A 6310-nucleotide genomic window follows, 5' to 3' on the forward strand; every position below is an offset into this window, starting at 1 on the left:
GTGGAGCTGCTGGCAGAGTCTTCTGGGAAAAACAGTGTCTGTGAGTACCAGGGGACTTGCTAAAGGGTCTTCCCAGGGTGCCCTAAAGAACCCTAAAGAGTAGGGAAAAGGGGATGCCGAGTAGGACCCTGAAGAGTGATTCACAGTACAGTACAGTTCAGATAATTCTTCTTCACTAAAGTGGCAAGGTGAAGCAGCGGCCTTGCCGCATCCAGTGTTAAACATAAGTCCCAGCAAATTGTGCATAGTTATTCAGTTGGAGTATCCCTTCTCCTATCCTATCCAGTTCTCAAATAAATCAACAAAAACCCAAAACCCACGGACTGTTTTCTGACTGAGCCAAGCACTTTGAATATGCTATTATTGTCAAGATGTTGCTACGGGTAACTCAGGGGAATCCGTAACCAGCAGCTCCCATAGGAGAAATGCTACGTTTAATAAATGCACAAGTTTATATTGAGATTTTGGACACTTTTCTTATTCCATCAATTGAAAGGATGTTTGTTGATGAAGACATAATTTTTCAGGATGATAATGCATCTTGCCATAGGGGCAAAAGCCGTAAAAAATATCCTTCAAGAAAGACATATAATGTCCATGGCATGGCTTGCAAATAGTCCGGACCTCAATTCAATTGAAAATCTATGGTGGAAATTAAAGAAAATGGTCCATGGCAAGGCTCCAACCTGCAAAGCTGATCTGGCAACTGCAATAAGAGAAAGTTGGAGCTGGATTGATGAAGAATACTGTTTGTCTATAGTTAAATCCATGCCCCAGAAAATTCAAGCTGTTATGTGGTGCAACAAAGTAACAGTGGTGTACTGTAGTGTTTCTTTTTTTTTCATGATTCCATATTATTTTTTTTAGAATTGAGTGATTCCATATTTTCTTCAGCTTGATCTGCAAAAACAGTTGCAATTGACTACAGTTGTCTTTCTTTTTTTTTCTTTTTTTAAGTGTTATTTAAAGCCAGAAGGTTGGAATATTAAATGAAAATAATAGTTTTGAGACATGTCTGTGATTTGTATTTTTTTTCTACACAATTAAACAATTGAGTGAACATTTTCCAAAAGAAGAAAAAAACTTTTTGCCAGAGGTTGTATATGAGCATTGTGCAACCATCATTAACCACTTGCCGACTGCCTTATGACGATTTACGTCGGCAGTCAGCCCCTCACAGGCAAAGTGACGTAGATCTACGTCGCTAGCCTGTGAGGGTCTAGGGAGCAAGCGCGTGCCCCCGGAGGCGCGCTCCCGCGTGGTCACGGAGCCCCCCGCGCGTGTGACCGGCGGACCCGATGTCCGCCGGTCACTCTGCGATCGCCGCTGCAGAGGGAGAAAGTCAGGCGGCTAGTGTAAACAAGCCGCCTGTCATTCTCCCCTGTGTAGAAACAACGATCACACGGTTCTACTATGTAGGACCGTTGATCATTGTTCCTACAGCCCAAGCCACAGCCAATCACAGTTAGAATCACGCCCCTAGGGGGACACACAGCCCCTCCCTCTCAAATAAAGTTAACCCCTTCAGTACCAGTGTCATTTTGCAGTAACAGTGCATATGTACAGCACTGATTACTGCAGTAATGTCACTGATAACCCCAAAAGTGTCAAAAATGTCAGTCAAGGGTCCGATCTGTCCGCCGCAATGTCGCAGTACAGCAAAAAAAATCGCAGATCACCGCGATTACTCGTTAAAAAAAAACAACAAAAATGACAAAAATCTTTCCCTTTGTTAGTAAACGCGATAACTTTTGTGCAAACCAATCAAAATACGCTTTTTGCAATTTTTTTTTACCAAACATATGTAGCATAAAACAAATTGGCCGAAAATGTTAAAAAATTTTGATTTTTACATTTTTTTGGGGAATTTCATATAAAAAAAATGTGAAAAATATTGCTATTTTTGCAAAATTGACGCTCTTTTTTTGTTTATAGCGCATGATCAAATAATTGCACAGGTGATCAAATACCACCAAAAGAAAGCTCTGTTTGCGGGGAAAAAAAGGACGTCAAATTCGTTTAGGTACAGTGTCCCACGACCGCGCAATTCTCTGTTAAAGTCACGCAGTGCCGAATCGCAAAATACCCCCTGGTCAGGAAGGGGGTAAAATCTTCCGGGGCTTAAGTGGTTAATCACTGCCTGGCCAAAAAAGAAAGTTGCCACCTGGAATTAACTAAGCAACTAACTAAACTAAGCATGCTGTAACTATCCTATTGGATAGTTACTGGATTTGCCCAAAGAATGAGCTGACTACCTGAATATACTGAATGACCAGGTTATTCCATCAATGGATTTTTTCTTCCCTGATGGTACGGGTATATTCCAAAGATGGCAATGCCAGGATTCATCGGGCTCACATTGTGAAAGAGTGGTTGAGGGAGCATGAGACATCATTGTCACACATGGGTTGGCCACCACAGAGTCCATAACTTACCCCATTGAGAATCTTTGGGATGTGCTGGAGAAGGCTTTGAGCAGTGGTCCGACTCTCCCATCATCAATACAAGATCTTGGTGAAAAATGAATGCAACACTGGAGGGAAATAAATCTTGTGACATTTCAGAAGCTTATCGAATAGCCGGCAAGTCGATTCCTTCTTTGTATAAATTCCTACGGACTAAGACTGGGATGCCATTGAAGTTCATGTGTGTTTAAAGGCAGGCGTCCCAATACTTTTGACAATATAGTGCAGGAGTTCCCAAACTGTGGGTCGGGACCCACTGCTGTGTCGTGAGCTGCCTTTGAGTGGGTAGCAATGAGCTGGAAAACACGGAGAGCGGGCCCGCTTAAATTGTGCTGTGCGAGCCCACGCAAATTACAGAGAGCCAGAGCAGTCAAATCGCAATGGTTTTAGGACCCCGCCCACTCAGTTTACGGAGGCTGGTCTGCATTTTCCGCGAGGAAAATACTTGCATCAGTGAGTACGTATGTGGGCTGTTATGTAGGATATGTTCATGGGGGTGCAGAGTCAGCTCCTCGGTCCTGCTGGCGGCAGTAGTGATGGCTAGACTGGCGGCAGGATTCTCTCAGCTATAGCGGGCAGAGACGGCAGCCTCGGTGCCATAGGAGGACCAGGTGGCCCGACGGTGGTGTCAGGAGTTCATGGCAGCTTCTGTGACCCCAGTAGAGGATCTGAAGGAGAAGAGCCAGGACACCAAGACCAGCATAGAGCTCCTCATCATGGAGATTCTGGGTGAGGTGTGCTGGGCCCTGGAGAGGGCAAACAGGGGCTTCACCTTCACTGTGGACCACTGGGAGAGGAAGGAGGGTGAGTGCTATATAGCCTTATAATTATTTATACAGTATATTAATTAAGTGTATTCAATAATAAATTGTAAAGTAGTAAATTGATATTTTTAATTTAACACCCCCCTCCCTTTAAAATATGCATTATTATTATTATTATCATTATTTGTATTTATATAGCACCAACAAATTCTGTAGCGCTTTACAATAATCAATTACAAGCAAGTGTGTCCCGAAAAATAACTGTATTCAGAAGTGGGTCTCTGCCCAAAAAAATTTGGGAAGCTCCGATATAGTTTATATGAGAGAAATGTCAGAATTGGCCTTGGAGTCAAGTGTTTAACCACTTCCCGACTGCGCACAGTATATTTACTGCGGCAGTCGGCCCCGGCCAGGCAGAGTGACGTAGATCTACGTCACTCGCCTGTCACTCCTTCTAGAGCCAATAGCGGGCGAGCGCGCGCCCGCCGGGGCGCGCGCCCACCTTGGCTCGTTCACGGAGGAGTGCGGGAGTGTGACTGGCGGACCCGATGTCCGCCGGTCACACTACGATCACCGGTACAGCGGGAGAAAGACAGAGCGGCTTATGTAAACAAGCCGCCTGTCATTCTCCCTGTGTAAAAATGAAGATCAGACGGTTCTACTATGTAGAACCGTTGATCTTTTTTTTTACACCAATAGCAATGTCCCACTACAGTTAGAAGCACGCCCCTAGGACACACTTAACCCCTCCCTGTCCAATACAGTTAACCCCTTCCCTGCCAGTGTCATTTTTGCAGTAACAGTGCATATATATAGCACTGATTACTGCAGTAATGTCACTGGTACCCCCAAAAGTGTCAAAAATGTCAGTCAAGGGTCCGATCTGTCCGCCGCAATGTCGCAGTACCGCAAAAAAAATCGCAGATCGCCGCCATTACTCGTTAAAAAAAAAACACCAAAAATGACAAAAATCTTTCCCTTTGTTAGTAAACGCGATAACTTTTGTGCAAACCAATCAATATACGCTTTTTGCGATTTTTTTTACCAAACATAGGTAGCGTAAAACAAATTGGCCGAAAATGTTAAAAAATTTTGATTTTTACATTTTTTTGGGGGGAATTTCATATAAAAAAAAGTGAAAAATATTGTTATTTTTGCAAAAATTACGCTCTTATTTTGTTTATAGCGCGTGATCAAAAAATCGCACAGGTGATCAAATACCACCAAAAGAAAGCTCTGATTGTGGGAAAAAAAGGACGTGAAATTCGTTTAGGTACAGCGTCGCACGGCCGCGCAATTGTCCATTAAAGTCACGCAGTAAAAAATCGCAAAAAACCCCCTGGTCTTTTAGCAGGAAAATCCTCCGGTGGTAAAGTGGTTAAAGAGTTCCAAAGCCAACCCCTGGCCATTTTTTTTGGACGGCCTCCATCCATATCGGACTTTTACGGACTGTCTGTAAATTTATGGACAGTTGGCAACCCTGTTAAAAACTTGTTTGTAGGTTCCTTTACCAGACTATGAAACTATCCAGCTCTTCAATTATATAAACGGATGGAATGTGTATATTATGTGATTGATCCAAAGAGTTATTTTTTTTTTTGGCGTACTGAGCTTAGGAATATTTGACTATATGATGCAAATGACAATGCAAAGGACTCAACTCATACAAACATTGAGAAAGCCGATCCGTTCTGCCACTTTTCCTTCGCTGAGATATTATTATAATGGTGCGGTTCAATGGAAATATTTTATGTGCTTCTGTTTTAAACATTATTCTAATTTCATTTTTAATTTATTTTTTTGATTTGTATTTTTTAACTACTTCTGAACGGGAAGGATTTGTCCCATTTTTTGGGATTCGCACTGCGATGCTTTAACTGACAATTGCACACTGGGACGACGCTGTACCCTAATTTCCTTTTTTCCCCCAAACAGAGCTTTCTTTTGGTGGTATCGGATCACCTGTGCAATTTTTATTTTTTGCACTATAAACAAAAAAAATAGCGACAATTCTGAAAAAAAAAAAAAAAAACAATATTTTTCACTTTCTGCTATATAACATTCCCTAAATAAAATTGACGTCCTTTTTCCCCACAAATAGAGCTTTATTTTGGTGGTATTTGACCACCTCTGTGATTTATTTATTTATTTGCGCTATAAACAAAAAAAGAGCCACAATTCTGAAAAAAATAACAATATTTTCACTTCCTGCTCTATAACATTACCAATAAAAAAAATGTAAAAGTCAAATTTTTTCATCATTTTAACCACTTAAGCCCCGGAGGATTTGGCTGCTCAAAGACCAGGGCCTATTTTGCGATTCGGCACTGCGTAAATTTAACGGACAATTGCGCGGTCGTGCAACGCTGTACCGAAATAGAATTGATGTCCTTTTTTTCACGATAAATAGAGCTTTCTTTTGGTGGTATTTGATCACTTGTGCAATTTTTATTTTTTTTCGCTATAAACAAAAAGAGAGTGACAATTTTGAACAAAAAAAATATATATTTTTTACATTCTGCTATATGACATGCCAAAAAAAAAGATTAAAAATTTGAATTTTTTAACATTTTAGGCCAATTTGTTTTCTGCTACATATTTTTGGTTAATAAAAAAAAAAAAACAATAAGTGTATTTTGATTGGTTTGCGCAAACCTTATCGTGTCTACTAACTACGGGAAATATTTATGTCATTTTTATTATTTATTTATTTTTTTTACTAGTAATGGCGGCGATCTGCGATTTTAGGCGGGACTGCGACATTGCGGGGGACAGATCGGACCCCTAACTGACATTTTTGACACTTTTGGGGGTACCAGTGACATTACTACAGTAATCAGTGCTAAAAATATGCGTTGTTACTGTAATAATGCCATTGGCAGGGAAGATGTTAACCTAGGGGTGAACAAAGGGTTAAATGTGAGCCTAGGGGCGTGTTTCTAACTGTATGGGGGCGGGGCTTGTGAATTGATCATAGAGACATGTGATCCTATATAGAAGGATCACAGGCGCTCTGTGATCATTCTAGGGAGAAGAACGGTCAGCTGTGTTTACAACAGCCGACCTTCCTCTGTCAGCGGG

The sequence above is a fragment of the Pelophylax lessonae genome (assembly GCF_965119305.1).
Source record: "Pelophylax lessonae genome assembly, chromosome: 3".
In the NCBI taxonomy this organism is placed as follows: domain Eukaryota; kingdom Metazoa; phylum Chordata; class Amphibia; order Anura; family Ranidae; genus Pelophylax; species Pelophylax lessonae.